The sequence below is a fragment of the Stenella coeruleoalba genome, assembly GCF_951394435.1.
Source record: "Stenella coeruleoalba genome assembly, chromosome: 12".
In the NCBI taxonomy this organism is placed as follows: domain Eukaryota; kingdom Metazoa; phylum Chordata; class Mammalia; order Artiodactyla; family Delphinidae; genus Stenella; species Stenella coeruleoalba.
Genome location: NC_137158.1, coordinates 17,042,248 through 17,062,254, shown reverse-complemented (window position 1 = coordinate 17,062,254; position 20,007 = coordinate 17,042,248). Strand labels below are relative to the sequence as shown.

The following is a 20,007-nucleotide window of genomic DNA, read 5'->3' as shown; positions in this document are numbered from 1 at the left end:
ATGTTTAATAACAATCTAGATACTCACTAGAGAGTAATCCATCTGAGAGCCTGACCATTCATTCTTCTATGACTTCAGCACAGAGCACCAAGTCTGAAACACAAAAGTTTCTCAGTAAATATTTATTAAATTAAAAGAAAGACAACTGTTTTTCTCTCAAACATAGGGTATCACTCAAATTCACTGACAAAGTATGTATATTGTACCCAAATGGAAAGTGAGATCATAGGATCATAGAATTTTAGAAATGCAAGGAAGTTCATGAGGTTTCTTTCTTGGTGCCTAAGAAAATTCTAGGCTGTAGGAGAAAAGTACACACTAAGAGAAGAATCCAGTTCTCAAGCTGCTGTGTTTTTTCTCCTAGTTATGTGCATTTTTCTGATATTTTAAAATTCAGTTTCCTTTTCATTCACATTGGAATGACCATCCAGTCTGCTTGCTAGATGCCTCTTAGGCGAGCTCTTATCAAAGCTCAGCACAGAAGTATCATCTATTGGATCAGACCCCTTTCTGTTCCTCCTTTACACTTAAATTAAAAATTCAGTGTGTCTCAACTGTAAGAAAATTATAGCTCAATTGCAAAGAATAATGCCAATTTCAGAGAGAAATGTCTAATATCACAGTAGAAACAAATATTGTAGAGCTTTTAAAATAGACAACTAGGACTTCCCTGGTAGCGCAGTGGTTAAGAATTCACCTGCCAATGCAGGGGACACGGGTTCGAGCCCTGGTCCAGGAAGATCCCACATGCCACGGAGCAACTAAGCTCGTGTACCACAACTACTGAGCCTGCGCTCTAAAGCCTGCAAGCCGCAACTACTGAGCCCGCATGCCACAGCTACTGAAGCCCACACGCTTAGAGTCCGTGCTGTACAACAAGAAAAGCCACTGTAATGAGAAGCCTGCGCACTGCAAGTAAGAGTAACCCCCGCTAGCCACAACTAGAGAAAGCCCGCAAGCAGCAATGAAGACCCAATGCAGCCGAAAATTAAATAAATACATTTATTAAAAAAGTAAAATAGAGAACTGTAGAACACATCCAGAGAGCTTACCTAAATCAAAGATATACCATGGTTATCTTTAAATGTAATGGTTTAACTGAAAGATGTTAAGAGGTCAGTCAAGGACCTACAGCAAATAAATCAACCCTTCTGCCTGTTATTATATCAATAGTTTCATTCCTGTGGATTTGTATAGCTTTAAAATGCAAACATACTTGAGACAGGTCATATCTGCAAACACCCTATCATTTAAAACCTTATCAGGGGGACTTCCCTGGTGGTCCAATGGTAAAGAATCCGCCTTCCAATGCAGGGGATGCAGGTTTGATCCCTGATCAGGGAACTAAGATCCCACAGACCGCGGGGCAACTAAGCCCGTACACCAAAACTACTGAGCCCACGTGCCTAAACTAGAGAGCCTGGGTGCCGCAAACTATAGAGCCCATGCGCCCTGGAGCCTGCACACCACAATTAGAGAGAGAAAACCCGCATGCTACAACTAGAAAGAAGCCTGCACGCTGCAACAAAAGATCCCGTGTGCCTCAACGAAGATCACATGTACCGCAACTAAGACCCAATGCAGCCAAAAATAATAAATAAATTAATTCATTAAAAATAAAAACAAACAAACAACCTTATCAGGATTACTAATCACTTGACAGCAAGTCTGAGAATCAAAGCAGGTACCCCAGGATGTAAAGGAAAGATAGCTTCAGACGTAATTTAAGTACATCAAAGATAAAATGTATATCAACTGGATTTGAGCTCTTTCTCTTCAGAGTCCATAAACGTTTTGTACAATTTTATGGGACTTATGTATATTGCAGTTACATGACTGTTTTATTCTTCCCTTTAGCGTGTGTCCTCTGTGTGGGTAGGAAAAGCTTCTATTTGTTTCCTCAGTTCCTATTCAGTGCTTTGCAGGAAGCCAATGCTCATTTTTATGTTTGTATATTAAATTCTGCTTTGAGCCATCATTACATTTGGTAACTACACTCTTTGGTCATATTTAGAATAAAAAAGAAGCAAGCGATAGTCCATAGACATGGGCTAATTAATTGCAGAAGCACTAATACTCTAAAACAGATCAGCTGTAATGTATAGCGGCATCCATTTTGTTGATTTTCTATCTCCAGATACAATTAAAAAGAAAAAGACAATTAAACCTGGCATATTTTTGTGTGCGGCCATGTTGACCTATGAAGCTCCATTCTTTCACCAGCAACCTTTGCAAACCACTAGTTACTGTTTTATTAATATGTCCAAATCTGATTTAACAGAACTCCGAGCCATTCTAGCACATCAGGCACAAAAAGTCCCTTTGATCTTCTTGCCACTTTTAAGAAACATCTGCATCTTTGTAAAGACCTGGTGGGAAGAGCCAGAAGTTTGAGAACAGATACAGCCACATGTAAGAAGATAGAAAGAATTGTTAGAGGAACCAACCCTTCTTGTTAGAGTCCCAGAGACCTGAATGGAAGGCTGGCAGCATCTAGGGCTATAAATGTAGAGTCGTTTCCAAGAGTTGGACTTCAGAGGTGACCCATTCCATCATTCTATTGAATAAAACAGCCTGATATCATTGTCAAAGAAGGACAAAGTAGTAAGATTGGTTTTAAGGTTATCCAAACATTTGCTTCACAATAAGGAAATTACAACCAAAAAAGTTCCTACTTGGACTTTGCCCTTTTCTAATTTTTTAAGATAAAATTTAAACCTTTCTTTGTCAAAATTTCTCTGTTGTGTTTTATTCCATCTGGGTTTCATTTCAGGGAAAAAAGAATAGTCTCCATAAATATCCAACATATATCTCTGTGCATAGGGTACAAAATGGTCAACTACTGCATCTGTATCCTCTACAAGATTCTGATCCCACCAAGTGCTTAGATACCCTTTATATATTCCCCAGCTCCAGTCACGTGTTTGAACTGAACTGAACTTTTTTGTGTTCCAGATAAATGCTGGAGTGTGCCATGTAAAATAATGTTCAAACACTTCTTTTGCACTGAGTGTTGCAAATGACAAGATGAAGATTCTGGGACTAGCTCAGATGTGTTGGATAAGAGAGATCCCCGAGGGCTAGTTCCAAGACCTGGGAAGGGTTAGCCCTTACCTCCCATTCTGCCGTGAGTCTGAGGTTTCCTTTCCCATGCAGGTGGAAATGGAGAACTGAATGAAAGAAAAAGCAAAGTAGCAGATGATAGCAGAAGTTTTCCATCATAGCCTCATCCAGTTCTCTAGCACATGTTGCAGATTGAGTATTCTGTGAAGCCCAAGAGGCATGAACTGAACAGGAGGTTGAGCCAAAACTCCTCATGGTTTATTGAAAACATTTCCAGGGCTTGGAAATGTATCCTAATAGGAATTCCTATCATTTCTGGCAAAGCCAGGCAAACTAGTATGTTCTGAGAACCCAGTGGCCTTCCCTCTCCCCTTTTAGCAAGAAAGACAAAGTAGTCCAGAGGTACATATTTGAAAATAAGTTGCTTTCAGAATTTAAACAAGAGGATTCAAAGTCTTATGTCCTGGAGTATTCTGAATTTTCACTTATATAGGTATACATATACATATTTATGTAGTTAATACGGCACAGGCTGGGAAGCAAAAAAAATCTAGATTCTAAGCTATGATCCCCTTCTCACGGAAGGCTACTAAATGAGCTCTGAGGTGTCTCCAAATTGTAAATTATGCTGTTCTTTCATTTTATTTTTATCAAATTTTTTGAAGTATGTTTTAGGAATGGTAAACTGCATACATATGAAGTGTACCATTAAATGAATTTTGACAGATGCACACATCCATGAAACCACCAATACACTAAAAAAGCAGAATATTTCCATGACCCCCAAAAGACTCCTGGTGCCCCTTTGTAGTCAAGCCCTTTCTCTACCTTCAACCCAGCCAACCACTGATCTGTTTTCTGTCAGTATGAAGGAGTTTGTATTTATGGAAATGGAATTATGTAGTAAGTACTCTTTTATGTCTGGCCTTGTTCACTCAGCATAATGATCTTGAGACTTAACCATGTGATTGCATGCACCAGTAATTTCTTCATTCTTATTGTTTTATTTTTCTAACCACATATCTGCTGATGGACAGTTGGGTTATTTCTAGTTTGGAGCTATTTTAAATAACGCTGCTATGGACATGCATATACAAGTCTTTGTGTGTTTCTCCTGGGTAAGTACTTAAGAGTGGAATGGATGGGTCATATGTTAATTGTATATTTAAAATTTCTAAAAAGTACAAATTTGTTTTCCAAGCTGGTTATCTAATTTTATATTTCCATCATGAGTAATTTTATATTCCACATTGTCACCAACACTTAGTATGGTTAGTCTTTTCAATTTCATCCATTCTATTTGTGTATGTAGCTCTGTCTCATTTTTTTTTTTTTTTTTTTTTGCGGTACACGGGCCTCTCACTGTTGTGGCCGCTCCCGTTGTGAAGCACAGGCTCCGGACGCGCAGGCTCAGCGGCCATGGCTCACGGGCCTAGCCACTCGGCGGCATGTGGGATCTTCCTGGACCGGGGCACGAACCCATGCCCCCTGCATCGGCAGGTGGATTCTCAACCACTGCGCCACCAGGGAAGCCCTCGGTCTCATTTTTATCTGGATTTTCCTGATGACTAATGTTAAGCATCTTATCATGCACTTAGGACCATTACTTTATCTTCTTCTGTGAGGCGTCAATGAAGTTATTTTTATATTTAGAAGTTTGTTTCTGTTTTCACTGTTGAGTTGTAAAAGTTATTTATGTATTTTGGTTACAAGTCTTTTGGCAGATACACATATTACAAATATTTTCCCCAATCTTTGGCGTCGTTTATTTTCTTAACCATGTCTTTTGAAGAGAAAAACAGGATGTAATAATAAAGCTAAATTTAATGTGTTTTTGTCTGGTTTATACTTTTTGCTCCCCCAAATTGCAAAGATTTTCTCCTTTTTTCTTTAGAAGTTTATTATTTAACTTTTAATTTTGTGATAATATTAGACAGTCAGAAAAGTTTTCCAAGTAGTATTGAGGGTTCCCAAAGACCTTCACAGAGCCTCCCTTAATTTTAACATTTTTTATATTCATACAATTGTCAAAACTAAGATGATAAGACTGGGAAAATGCTGATAACTAAACTGGAGGCTTTATTTGCATTTAACCAGTTTTTACACTAATGTCATTTTTCTCTTTTTAACTGAAGAATAGTTAGCTTACAATAGTATATTTGTTTTACTTATACAACACAGTGATTCAAAATTTTTATATACTCCCTTTAAAGCTATGATCCCTGTGCTGTACTATACATCCTTGTAGCTTATTTTATGCATAGTATTTTGTACCTCTTAATCCCCTACCCCTATCTTGCCCCTCCCCCATTCACTCTCTTCACTGGTAACCACTAGCTTATTCTCTGTATCTGTGAGTCTGTATCTGTTTTGCTATATTCATTTATTTTTTAGATTCTACATATAAGTAATAACAAGCTGTATTTATCTGTCTCTGACTTATTTCACTAAGCATAATGGTTATTATGCTTAGTCCATCTCCATTAGTGCAATGGCAAAATTTTATTATTTTTTATGGCTGAATAGTATTCCATTGTGTGTGTTGTGTATGCATGTGTATATATATATACCAAGTCATCTTTATCCATTTGTCTGTTGATGGACACTTAGGTTGTTTCTGTATCTTGGCTATTGTAAACAATGCTGCTGTGGACACTAGGGTGCATATATCTTTTTAAATTAGTGTTCTAATATTTTCTGGATATATGCCCAAAAGTGGAATTACTGGGTCATATGATAGCTCTATTTTCAGTTATTTGAGGAACCTCCATACTGTTTTTCATAGTAACTGCACCAATTTATATTTCCACCAACAGTGTACAAGGGTTCCCTTTTCTCCACATCCTCTCCAGCATCTGTTATATGTGGTCTTTTTGATGATAGCTCTTCTGACAGGTATGCAGTGATAGCTTATTGCGGTTTTGATTTGCATTCCCTTGATGATTAGTGATGTTCAGTATCTTTTCATGTGCTTGTTGGTCATCTGTATGTCTTCTTTGGAAAAAGGTCTGTTCAGGTCTTCTGCCCATCTTTTAATCAGGTTGTTTTTTTTTTGATATTGAATTTTATGAGCCATTTATATATTTCGTATATGAACCCCTTATTGTCATATCATTTGCAAATATTTTCTCCCAATCAATAGGTCATTTTTTCATTTTGTTGAAGGTTTTTTTTTCTGTGCAAAAGTTTTAAATTTAATTTGGCCCCATTTGTTTGGTTTTGCTTTTATTTCCTTTGCTCTAGGAGACAAAAAACATATTGCTATGATTTATGTCCAAAAGTGTTCTGCCTATGTTTTCTTCTAGGAGTTTTGTGGTTTCATGTCCTACATTTAGGTCTATTCCATTTTCAGTTTGTTTCTGGATATGGTGATAGAGAATGTTCTAATTTTATTCTTTTACATGTAGCTATATAGATTTCCCAGCACCACTTATTGAAGAGACTGTCTTTTCTCCATTGTATATTCTTGCCTTCTTTGTTGTAGATTAATTGACCATAAGTGTGTGAGTTTATTTCTGGTATCACTTGCTTTCAGCTTGAAGAACTGCCTTTCTTAAAGTGCAGATCTGCTGACAATTTTTTGTTGCTATAATTTTTTGGTTTTGTTTGCTTTTTTTAACCCAAAATGCCTTTATTTCACCTTCTTTCTTAAAGCATATTTTTACTGTAGTAGAATTTTGGCTTAACAAATTTTTTTCCTTTCCATACTTCAGAGATTTGATCCATGGTCTTCTGATCTTCATTGTATCTGGTGTGAAAACTACAATCTTTCAAATCATTTCTTTTTCCTAACTGCTTTCAGTATTCTCTCTTTCTCTTTGATTTACAAACAGATTCATTCAGATGTGGCTAGGCATGTCACTTGTACTTATTCTACTTGTGGTTCACTAAACTTCTTGAAGATGTAAAATTAAGTCTTTCACCAAATTTGGTATGTTTTTGACCCTTATTCTTAAAATGTTTTTAGTAAACAGTTAAATTGATTAGAATCCAACTGCAAATTCTGTTTCACCTGCAGTGGGTGGTATTGCAGATCTCAGTTCTGTCCTTTTATCCTTAGGGGCAGCTAACCTTGACTTTGCTCCATGTATGCTTGGTCCCAGGGTCAATCAGAGATTTGGGTAGAGTGTATATACAATTTAGAATTCCTCTTCTTTGGCTTTTTCCTCTTCGGGACTTCTTCCCCACACTCTAGAGGCCATGGTTGTCCTGTTCTCTGTCCTCTGCTTCTTTAGCTGCCCTTCACTACTTTGTACCTGACGCTCTGGCTAGCCTCAAGCTCAGGTCATCAAAATAGGAAGCTCAGCCCATGACAGCCCTTTCTTCCAAATTTCAACTCACCTCTAATACACGTCTGCTCTTATTCACTTTCCAAGAGTCATTAAGTAAGACTGCGTGTTGGCATGTCTGTGTGCATGTGTATGTATATGTGTTTTCTCTAGAGTATATAGTTGTTATCTGATGAAGCATCAATCTATTGTGACCTTTTCTACCATACTAAAGACACAAATGCCCCAAATTCTATTATTTAATATAGCAATAAATGTGTGTGTGCTTTTGCCTAACTAAACTGTTGCAAATGCTACTTATTACTCCCCTTTATTCATTTTCCCATAATGTTAATATTTCATTTAAACCAGGTGTTGTTTTAATTGCTGGTATGTAGAGTATTCACAGCTGAGCACCTTTTTTGCTGTTCTCAAATAACTCACAAAAAAGAGTAGGTAGAATTTTTAACAAGTTTGAGAAAAGGAAATTGGGACTCCAAAGATTAGAAGATCACGAAAGATCACACGTGCTATGGATTCATGTGTGTGGAGAGAAAAAACTGTCCATTTTGAGAGCAGAAACAACCTAAAGAAACCTTAGGAAATGCAAGCATTTCCTATGAAAGACTGGAGTTAGATCACTTAGGTGACTTTCAAAGATTGCATAAATAGTTAATGACTCAATCAGAATGTCTTCGCAGTCTCAAGGATCAAACTAGTAGGAAAGTGGGCATAAAAAACCCAATGTCTGTTCTATAGAAAGAAGGACTTCCAGCAAAAGTGCCACATAAAAATGACAGACTAAAGAATTGTACTTTTTCTATATTAATTTAGAGGCATTTAAGCAGAGACTGAACTTGTCAGGGAAGCTGTATATTAAGCATTTGATGGGTAATTGAACTAGATAACCATTGAGGTTCCTTCCAGACCACAGCATTCACAACTTGACAATTCAGTGACCATTATCATTGCACCTAAAAGTGCCATTTTTAAAATTCTGACTCTATTACCTTGACACATCTGTATTTGTATGTCCTAAGGAAATAATTTTTTGAATTGAGGGATTAATGTTCTTAGCATGTGGTGCTTGCAGAGCTATTGATGCTGCCTAAGAAAATATTTTAGAATTCCTGTCTATAGCAGACATAAATTTCACGTAATGAAATCATTTTCATAAAGTTGTCATTTACTCTTCTTTGCAAAGAAATTAAAGTTACGTTCTTATTATGGTTAAAGTCAACTCTTATATTAAACAATCAGAATTTTCTTATAAATCAGACACACAGACATACTAATGTATATAGAAACAGAGATACGTGGATTAAAATTTTCCTTGGAAGAAGATTTCTTTGAATTTATTAATATAAATGTAATTTGAATTTTAAATTTTTAATCAAAGAGAAAGTGTGAAAATTGTAACTTTTTTGTATTGTTCTATAATTCAGCTTAATGTACTCATGAGCCACTCCCTTTTTTCCAGTAGGACAATTGTTCTCAAAGTGTGGTTGAAGGACCCCTAGAAGTTCCCAAGACAATTTCAAGGGTTCTGCTAAGCCAAACTACTTCCATGCTATATAATATGGAGATATTTTTGCCCTTTTACTTTCCCTCATGAATAAGTGTGCAGTACATCTTTCCAGAAACTACATGTTATGCAGGACATGTGTTTTTACTGCTAATGGAATATGTGCTTGTGTGGAATATTCCTATGTTTTCTGAAATCTATAGCATATAAATATTCGAATTTTCATAAATTAACTTAATTTTTAATTAGTACTTACACTATTCTATTACTACCACTGGTTATACTTCTTTTTATGGAAGTCATAACATGGGTGTAGTTTTGTTTTGTGCTGCACCACGAGGCATGCGGGATCTTAGTTCCCTGACCAGGGATGGAACCTGCGCCCCCTGCAGTGGAAGCGCAGAAACTTAACCACTGGACTGCCAGGGAAGTCTTGATTATACTTCTTTTAATCTTTGTAAACTCATTATCATCCAATAAATTTTACTCTGAAATTCTCCTTTTAGCTACATGGAAACACAAAAAGAAGTAGAAGTTGTCTAGATTTGTATAATTTTAAATTTTAAAAAAGTTCTAATCTTTTAATTATCTAAAGATAATATTTTTAGTAATAATATTACTATTTTAGAATATAATCATTTATTTTCAAATAGAGGAAATATATATTTGAGGAATGATTATTGGCTTAAAAAAAGAAGACTCATTTTCTCAACCCATAGATGCACCATCTACAACTAAAAATGCTGAGAAAAATTAAACTCTCATATTAGAGGGTCATTTGACTAATGGAAGAGAGAAATCTTCTCTAAGGAACCTGGTGAAACTGTAACCAAGAAACAAAACTGTGACAAAATGCTACTTTCCTCACCTTATAAATGCTAATAATTTTTTTATTGTGTCGTTTGAAACAGAATATTTTAAAACAGTTTTGTAGTGCCAGTTAAGTTGCAATGTTATTTTGAGACCAAGCATTCAAAAGTTTAAAAAATAAATAATTAAATATTTAAAACATAGTTGGGCTAAAGTCTTTAGCAGACAAAACTATTTCTTACAGTTTTTCAAACTAGACTTGGAGAAGCCACTGAAATATCTTACAGGGAATGTTATCATATTCCATTGGCTAGAGAAGAACACAAAATAGCTAGGGTCCACTTTGGACCACTGACGTTGCTCAATGCTTGCTGATGAAAAATAAAGGCATTCACATCAGTGCCAATTTGCGGTATTAGAGTATCTTGTCAAATTAAAATTTTCCTTGAAAACATGGAGATGAGATAATATCTCATCTGCACAACTGTACTTTTTCCTTACAAATGGATGAATCTACAGACATGGCTGGACTTGCTCATTTGCTTGTATTCATCTGTTATGGATACTAAATAAGCAACCGGGAAGAGCTTGTTTTATGTGAATTTTTGGCAACAAGCACAACTGGCACTGAAATATTCAAAATATTGAGTAATATTTTTTAATTACATCACTTTTTGGGCCCCATGGAAGAAATGTGTTGACTTTTGCAATGATGGTACAGAAGTAACTATGGGTAAAACTGCTGGTACCTTAGCACCAATCAAGGTAGTGGTACCTAACTGTACTACTGGCCATTGTATTCTTCACTGATGGGTGTTTGTAAGTAAAAAAAATAACAATAAGGTCAATGTTAATTAGGAATATTTGGTTTCTTGGCTCTTCCTGAGCACCTAGGATAATGGAATCTGGTGCTTGCTTTCTCCCTTGGAACATTCAGGGGACACTTGAGGGATTTCATTTGAGAGTGGTTTTAAGTTGGGAAGGAGAAGGATTCAGGAATGAGGGAGCATGTTGCTATCTTTCCAGAATTCCTCTTCGTAGTTAATTGGTAAAAATATGAATGACTAAATCCATTAACCTTTTCCTGGATGGCTAATTTATTAAAAAATTTAACACAGAAATGCTTCGTTTTTCTTCACAAGTATAGTTCTAGGTTTGCAGATTTCCTTTCTGCTCTTGTTTGTTTGTTATTTTATTGATTCTTAAATTTATTTACAGTCAAAAACTCTCTCACTATTATAAGACCCATAAGGATGGAGTTGATGTTTATGTTCTATTTGTTACTCTAGTGCCTAGAATAATGACAGGTACATAGTGGTTACTCAACAGATAATTGCAAAATGAATTATTTTTATATTCAGTTTAAATTGTCTGAATTTTGTGAGATTTTTTTGTGAACTATGCTTCCAATAAATCATCCTTACGAACAGCAACAACAAAAAAGTCTATCCAATTATATTTACCATTATTTACAAAACAAACTAACAAACAAAATTTCCTTTTTGTGCATAGCAGGAATCTTTTAAAGCTTTTTTTTCTGTTTTATTATTTCTTTTCTGACTTGAAATTTATTGCATTTAATTTGTGATATCTCATTGTTTTTTCTCTCCAAATTGCTCTTTGATTTTTGCTTATTTACATCTTCCAGATTTATTTAATAATAAATACATGTTCTTAAATATGGCTCTATCTAATGGGTTAAAATCATGTAAATCCCTGTTTATAGGATACATGAATAAACCAAAGACATTAAAAATCAGAAATGTTACCATACTTGTCATTCACTGACATTTTCTGGTGGCCAATGCTGTGTTCCTTTCTGCTCAGGATGTTAAAACTAGATCCAGCCTCACCCTGATTAGTCCTACACAACTGCGAGTCTCCAGGGACCTAATTAAAAGCCCTTTCCCTTTTAGTTAAAGACTTTGAAGAGTCTCTTTCCCAGTTCGAGGTTAATTGTACTTGTCTTCACATTCATATCTTTCTCACCCTAGTACATCCACAGGAACATCAGACAACAGTTAATCTGCTCCCTATTGCGTCTGACTATCCACCTTACTCACCTTCTGGCTGTCTTCCTGATTCTTAGCTCTTAACAGAATCTCCTGATGGGTTTGAAGACTGGTTTAGAATCACTTTGTTGATGAAAATAGTTCCTCTCCTTGTCTTATGTCAACCGACTCTTCCTGCTTTGTTTTATATACAACCCCTGATCCACAGTTTGGAGAACTACAAATAGACTAACATACACCTGTGCTTACACAATCATACAAATACTGAATGATAGGGCACACAATCACCAAGATCAAACGTGAGCACTCAGGTCGCTGTTCTTGTATAGTGATGCCAGTTCAGACCACACTGGAGAGGGCTAATTTGGCTGGCAATGCTCTTAAAGGGCACAGGTGATTTTGCCCTTCCACATTCACAACATAGCACATCATGCTGCATCAATATGGCTACACTGGCTGATGTAACTTCCTATGTAGTTGTTTATTTTTTTTTACTATCATCATCATCATCACCACCATCATCATCACTATTTACAACTATATCTATTTGCTACTTCTTGGCATTATAAACACAGCATGAATTTCATTGTCTCATTAAATCAAAGGTGTTCTAGAATATTGAATGTACCTATATTTGCCAAATCCAACATTATTTTCCAAGCCACCAAATTCGTTTCCATTTTAAAGAAGAGAATTCTGATGTTCAGAAAAATAATTTTTCCCTAATGGCACACTGTATGTCATTGATGGAGCTGGTAATAAAACCCTAGTTGTCTGAATCTCCAACTCTGTGCTCAACTGAAATTGCATTCTTCACTCAAAGCTAAAGGAGAAAATAAAAGTTACACGCTGATTCCACAGGATATGTTGTGCTAAACTAATGTCACCCATTTCATTCCTTGCAACCCAAGCATACTTCAAGTACTATTTACTAAATGACCTGTGAAGGTCATTTCATGCAACAGTACAATGTTTGAAGTTTCTGAATTATCCATATTTTGAAATATTAACAAAATATGTTTTGTGAGCCTTCTACCCCCTCATAAAGTTAACAGACCACTTACCTACACTAGTCTCCTAATAAGGTTATGGTTGTACTAAATAGTGAAGAAGGTTTTTTAAAAAGCTCCCTACCATTTGCCAAGCAAGAAATACCATTATAATTTAACATATACTATCTCATTGAAACGCCTTAAAAACCAGCAAGATAGGTATTCTTATTATTACTTTACTAGACATAAAGATAAAGCTTTGAGCATTCAATTCATGTAATTAATTAACAGAACCAAGTTTCAAATTCCATTCTTCAGATCAACATCTCCTACACTGAAAATAAGGCATTATTTTAAAACCTCTCAATTTCAAATCTAATAATAAATATGAAACTGAATTTAAGAAAGAGAAACTACTAGACTCAGCCTCTCCCTGCCAGCCCCGCCATCACTGCTGCAGTCACGACTGCTGATGGGGTGGACGAACGTTTGCCTCTGCTCTCCGCATCCCATTCAAGAAATGTCACTCCCATGTCCCCACCATACTTACAAGAAAGCAGCCCCAGAGCAGAACTCCCACCTCCATACACAGCCATCGCCAGCCCAGACGCCAGTGGTATTCCAGTAATAAAGTGCCATGTGTGCCAATCTCTCATCAGTTTGGATGGCGAGCTTCACCAGCTTGTGGTTAGGTGCCCGGTTTGCAATGATGCTAGGCCAGTCGAAAATCCCCCAACAAGGAAGAAGTATGTTAGATGCCCTCGTAATTGTCTCCTCATTTATAAGGACACATCATGGCAAATAGGATGTCCAAGACCCACCTGTAGACACGTAATTAACCTTGGCCTAGTAATGCTTATTTCTGCAGAACAGCCAGCTCAACCTGCATTGCCAGTCCAACCAGAAGGTACAAGGATCACGTGTGGGCACTGTGGAAACATGTTCTTGTGGATGGAACTGAGGTTCAACACTGGCAAAATGCCCACACTGCAAAAAACTTTCCTCAGTGGGTAGTGCACTTCCTCGAAGGCGCTGCTGCGCGTATATCGCCACTGGAATGATATGTATTTTCACTGGAGCTGGATTAACTGTTGGCACCCAAGACTTTGCAAGGCGATTTCATGCAACCTATGTTTCTTGGGCAGTTGCTTATCTCTTAGCTTTGATCTGCCTTATCTGAGCTTGTTATTGGGGGGCCATAAGAGTGAGTTATCCAGAACTTGGTTTTGCATAAGCTTGTTTATGATTTGGTCATGCAGGTGAGAGTATCTAGCAGTTCTCAATAAGCTACTCTGGACATCTTTAAATCATTTACCTAATGGATGTTTTTTTTTTTTTGGGTGTGTTGGGTCTTCGTTTCTGTGCGAGGGCTTTCTCTAGTTGCGGCGAGCGGGGGCCACTCTTCATCGCCGTGCGCGGGCCTCTCACTATCGTGGCCTCTCTTGTTGCGGAGCACATGCTCCAGACGCGCAGGCTCAGTAGTCATGGCTCATGGGCCTAGTTGCTCCGCGGCATGTGGGATCCTCCCAGACTAGGGCTCGAACCTGTGTCCCCTGCATTAGCAGGCAGATTCTCAACCGCTGCGCCACCAGGAAAGCCCAACCTAGTGGATTTCACTCTGGTTTATATATGAAGTTTTAAGACTTTGGGAGTCTTTTATGAACAAATGCTCATTGTACTACATTATATGCAAATAGTTTGTTTTGCTGCTAAGTTTTCAAGCTCCAAATAATAAAACTTGGTCTTCATATTCTTTCACATCTCTTAAAAAAAAAGAAAAGAAAAGAAAGAGAAACTACTTATCATCATCAATATCTTCTATTTGATCTAGAATACTTTACTAGAGACACAATAAAGCATGTTTAACCTGCAGTCCACATGCTAAACAGGTATGCTCTTTATTATTGCAATAAAAAGGGACATATATTTTATTATCTAAGAGTATCCTGGACTTCCCTAGTGGCACACTGGTTAAGAATCCACCTGCCAATGCAGGGGATGCGGGTTTGAGCTCTGGTCCGCGAAGATCCCACATGCCGTGGAGCAGCTAAGCCTGTGCGCCACAGCTACTGAGCCTGCGCTCTAGAGCCCGTGTTCCACAACAAGAGAAGCCACTGCAATGAGAAGTCCATGCACTGCAACGAAGAGTAGCCCCCGCTCGCCGCAACCGGAGAAAGCCCCCATGCATCAATGAAGACCCAATGCAGCCAAAAATTGATTAATTAATTTTTTAAAAAGAGAATCCTAACCACTTTGAAATGAATGTTCTTTAAAATTTTTACCTTATTTTAATAGACTAAATATTTAACTACCATAAAATAAAAGATGCCATATGAATCACCATATAAAATAGATGTTAAACTAGGCAGAGAATTACCTCAGCTTATTACATTTCTTTGGTTAAATATTCATGAAAACAGTCATTATCTATAGAAACCATCATAAAAAAGGTTAAGAGTAACACATCTATTGAAATATTTAAAAGTACTTCAAAAAGCTTTTATGCTAAGGAATCAGAAATCTTAAGAATAGAGAGGAAACATTAAATAAAACTCAAAACTAGATAAACCCATAGTGATTATGGTTATTCCATACAGGGCTTGGTCTTTCATTCTTTCTTATAAAAGATTTTTTATAATAACATGGAAGATGTGCATATATATATATATATCTGAAATGTATGTAGATATATATGAAATATATATGTATCTGAAATGAATGGTTAAAATATTAAATGACAAAATTGAGATTCAGGAGTACTCTAACACATGATGGTTTCAAACAGTATAACAAAATAAGAATAAAGGTAAAGTCCTGATTTGGGAGCAAAAGAAACTGTGTATGGATAACATGGGGTAGACCTGGCTTGACAGCAGTTTAAGTGAAAAGATTCAGATTTGTCCTAATTGGTATTGACATATACACACTACAATATATAAAACAGATAACTAATAAGCTTTCACATATGGAGTGGGGCACAATAGCTAGTTGGCATCCCCTAGAATTACAGAAGTAGACAAAAGTCTCATATTCTCCCTGAACAGACTTTTCTGGGTCCTAATCTAATCTAAAAAGAATGAAATTAATAAATCATCTTTCTGACCTTGTATTTCATCATGTCATCTAAGTCACTTTTTAGTTAACCACCAACTCAGAAAATATAATCATCCATAGTAGTATAGGGTTAAGAGTGAAAACCTGGATTCTGAAGCCAAACTGCCTGGGTTCACAACCCAGCTCCGCCACCTGTTAGTTATGTCCCCTGGGCAAGTTGCTTAGCTACTCTGTGACATAGTTCTATTTAAAATGTAGGTAATAATATTACATATATCATAGAGCTATTGTGAGAATCAAAGAAATTATTAAATGTTTGAACGCTGCCTGACACACAGTAGATGCTCTATGTGTGTTTGCTGTTATTACTATCATCCTACCCTTTAAGTTATCTGAAAATAGAAAAATTGAGTAGATGAGCATGAATTTATAATTAACTCATAGCCTTCTCTTCTCTTTGCATCTCTTCTCAGCAAAGATATACTTTAGGAGTATTGTAACAGAATATAAATGTTAAACTAAAATTAATTTTACCTTTTTCTTTTAGCATTTTAAAGAATCATTCTGCTCATTTTGATGAAAAGAGAATATTTTTCCAGCAGTGGGTAAAAATAAATTTCCTCTTTTCCAAGAAGAAAAGATTAGACAATCGTGGTTTACAAGAACTAGTTCCTATCTTTTCAAGAAAAGGAAAAAGAGTTTTCTTTAGTTAATGGTGTAGAGTCCAGTTATCATGGGTCACTGAGGTTCTACCTGATAGACCACCAAATGCTTCTGTGTGGGTAAATAAAATAGGGATTTGATGTGCATCTTAAAATTGGTAGAGGCTGGGAGGTTGGAGAGCCTTGTGTGGACAAGAGAAGTAGAAGATTGGAGAGAAAGAGTATGGAAAACTCAGGAAGTTAATCCAAGAGTCCTTTCTGGGAAGGATGAATCAAGTGGGAAGGAGAAAGGACACTACAAGGATATTACTTCACTGTCCATGAGACATGTTGGAAGAGGTTATTTGACAGCTAATCTGTCTTTGTATAAATTATATGGGAAGTTTTAGTAGTGGCCTTTAGAATGTGAAACACCTATTTCCTCCTTCTTCAATCAAAAGTAGCCTGATTGACCCTTGGAGAAGTTTACTTCTCCCAACAGTATAGTGGCAATGCTGTTGAAGTGGTCCTGAACAGGCTTAATCCAATCAATTCATCTCATCACCATGGCCTTGATATTCAATTTAAGGGTGAACCTATAACACAGTTCAAGTAAGGGAGACCACAGGGAAGTAGCCATTTTCTTCCTCTGCATGAATTGCTGAGATAATATGAGATACAGAACTGCACTCTACATAAAAGAAAATCCTGGGGCCACCATGTAGAACTGAAAATGAATACTGGTGCCATGGAAGATGGAGCAAAAAGACAAGGAAAAAAATTAGATGACTAGTGGCTTATTCACTGTGCCAAGTCACATTAGCATCCTTTATCTGGACTGCTGAGTTATAAAGTCAATAAATTCATTTGCGGTTGTTGATTATACCAGTTCATGTTGAGGTTTGTTATTTGCAATTAAAATAGTCCTAACCAATACAGATTTCACATCTATATAATAGGTTTGCACCACTTGACTAACAAGTGTTTAGGCATGTAAGAATTTTGTTTTTTTGTGAACCATGAATCCAGTTAGCTGACACCTCTGCTGAAGTATGTCACAAGGGTTCAACCTACTCCTCTCCAGCAACCCCACAAGAATGTTAGTGAAGTTGAATGAAGCATGCTTGATTAACCAACACTGGGCTAGGAGAAATGAGAAACATTACTAGAAAACATTTTTTCAGTCATTTGTAAGCATTGTAATTTCTACCCTAATAGTCATAGCAAAAACATAACTGCTCTGGCTGTATATACTCATTTAAAAATAGCACTTCACAAGTCACACACACACACACACACACACACACACACACACACACACACAGAAGCACATTAAACTATTCTACTGTGTTAAAAGAAAGTCATAGAAGTGACATATACTCCAATGACCATCCACAAATCTTAGTCAGACATGGCCATATCAGTCTTTCTCCTGTACTACTTGGAATAGGAATCACTTTTTGTTTCCCAGCATGATAGGAAAAATTGATGTCAGCAGCAAAATTCCATCTGTTTGGCCACGTGAGGGCTATTAGCTTGCTCACGAGATAACCTCTCCCAAAGGACTCAATTTCATGTTCTAAAATACGAATTTGAAATTCATTATTTAATATTTAAAATAATTCAGGATACCAAAAATGGTTTCCTAAAATGCTAAATTGTTATAGTAGTTAGTATACGAGCCTCGGTAGATACATATATTCTTTCCTTCTTAACAGTTTAGTATATTGAAAGAATATATTAAACCACCTCGTGACATTCAGGACGATATTTGCATACCATAACAAAAAAACCAAATCTCCAGTCTTTAAAGAGTTTTAGGACTTTTAAAAGACTATAAAAGAGTGAAAATAGAAGATTATAGTCAACACCTAATTTACATTTTTTCATATCACACAGGACTTTCCACAGTCTAAATTGTGTGTGTTGTTGTTGTCATTGCTTTTGTTGTTTTCTTATTCATTGTTATTTCTTCTTCTAGTCTATAAACTACTAAAGGGCCGGGAAGAATCTGTTAGGTTGACAAATAGGAGGTTCTCAATATCTATTTGTTGAATGTATAGATGAATAAATTAATGAATCACTAAATGAATGGATAGGTGAACAAGGGTCATCCTATATTCTGTATTGATCTAACAATAAAGGCAAATGCTTCAGTGACATTAGTGTGTTCATATCCTTGTTGCGTTATCTCCATTTATTTACTGGATAAATATTTATCGAGCACCTACTCTGTCCAACAGAATAATGATGTGCAGACCACCACACACAGCAGCATGGTCGTTGGCAACTCATGCTCTTCTGAGAGAAAATCAGGCTTCAGAACTACCTATAAATGAGTTTAAGGGTTGTGTTAAAAACAAACAAGGCTGAGTCTTCTGGTTTGCCTGGGTCTGAGATGGTTCCTGTGACTTGGGTTTTTAATACTAACTCTGGGAAAGTCCTGTCAAAAGAAAAAATGCATCAAATGGAGTTAAACAATCAAAGAACCCTTGTTCAAGACTATTGCAACAGGAGAGAGAAATTGAACTCAACTCCGCTGAAACAGAGGTGAGAGGGTTTTTAAGCTGTAGGGAGAGTTAGTGGAAAAGTACTGGGGAATATTAGGGAGTCACTGACTAATAGGGTTAGGCCATTTGTGTTTGTTAATTGTTGTTTATTGAAGTTAGGCTCCTACCTCACACAGAAACAGGGAGATAGCATGATATCTTTCGTGATGATTATATATCAAATAGATGATTCCCAGATCCCCTGGAAAGACATTCCTGGGTTGTGAAACTGTCAAGGGGCTGTGAGAAGATTTACATCTCAAAGGGACAGAAAACAATTTACAACTCTAAGTTTCCTAAAGTAAATGCTCTAAGAAAAGGGAGGTCAGGGGCCAAGAATTAGGAAAAAGGCATCCTAAAGTTCAGTCAAGCTGAGGAGAATGTTAAGACCCTCATGATCAGTCTCAAGCAAACTGAGAGAGGTGATCACCTGCTGGGTGTTAGGTGTTGCACAGAACTTCACTACAACTTTTCTACAGCTGAAATTTGGAATAATCACATTTAGCAAATCCTCATGTAAATCTATGAGTTCATCAGCTTTCACAGGCTTACCAAAAAAGTGATCTTTTTCTCTTGGAAGATGCAATAATGATTTTTGTTTCCATGAAATAGTTTTTAGAAACACATATTTTTGGAGCTTTTGTTGGATTGTACGAAAATGAAGACTTCATATTCAGTGAAAAGCTTTAAACAAATCACCAAAAAAGCATTCAAAGAATGAATCTCTATTCCATGGTGCTTCTGCTGTACGAGAACCCTCAGAATATCCCATAAAAGGCTTTAATTTATTGTCACAAACTCCACTAACTCATCTTAAGCCACATGATTATTTTAGATACTGAGTAAAATCAATGACTTGAGATTTGCTTTTTTTGAAAGCTTGAATTATAAGAATTCTGTCACATTGTCAACTCTGATCATTTAAATCCTGATGATAAGTTCATGATAATTTGTATGTGGCTTGAAACAGAAGATCTGTTGAAAGGAGTATTTTTGCTGTAGTGAAAAATAAATCTTACAGGTTTCTAAGTTAAGGTTTTATGTAATAATACACTGTATTGTTGAACTTTATTGTTCATTTCCTATATTTTTA

The 20,007-nt window shown here is 36.4% G+C and overlaps 1 long non-coding RNA gene and 1 pseudogene across 3 annotated transcripts in view; one reads left to right on the top strand and one right to left on the bottom strand.

Annotated features, from left to right (window-relative positions):
• LOC307195515 overlaps positions 1-20,007 on the bottom strand; it is a 442,270-nt gene that overhangs the window by 29,504 nt on the left and 392,759 nt on the right. For both annotated transcript variants that reach the window (XR_013830847.1, XR_013830848.1), the window contains one exon: positions 28-93. This is a non-coding gene — a long non-coding RNA (uncharacterized lncRNA). The remainder of the gene's footprint in view (positions 1-27; positions 94-20,007) is intronic.
• On the top strand, positions 12,010-14,555 carry LOC307195213 (type 2 phosphatidylinositol 4,5-bisphosphate 4-phosphatase-like; annotated as a pseudogene). The gene is made up of 2 exons: positions 12,010-12,071; positions 13,111-14,555. The product of its transcript is annotated as a type 2 phosphatidylinositol 4,5-bisphosphate 4-phosphatase-like (transcript).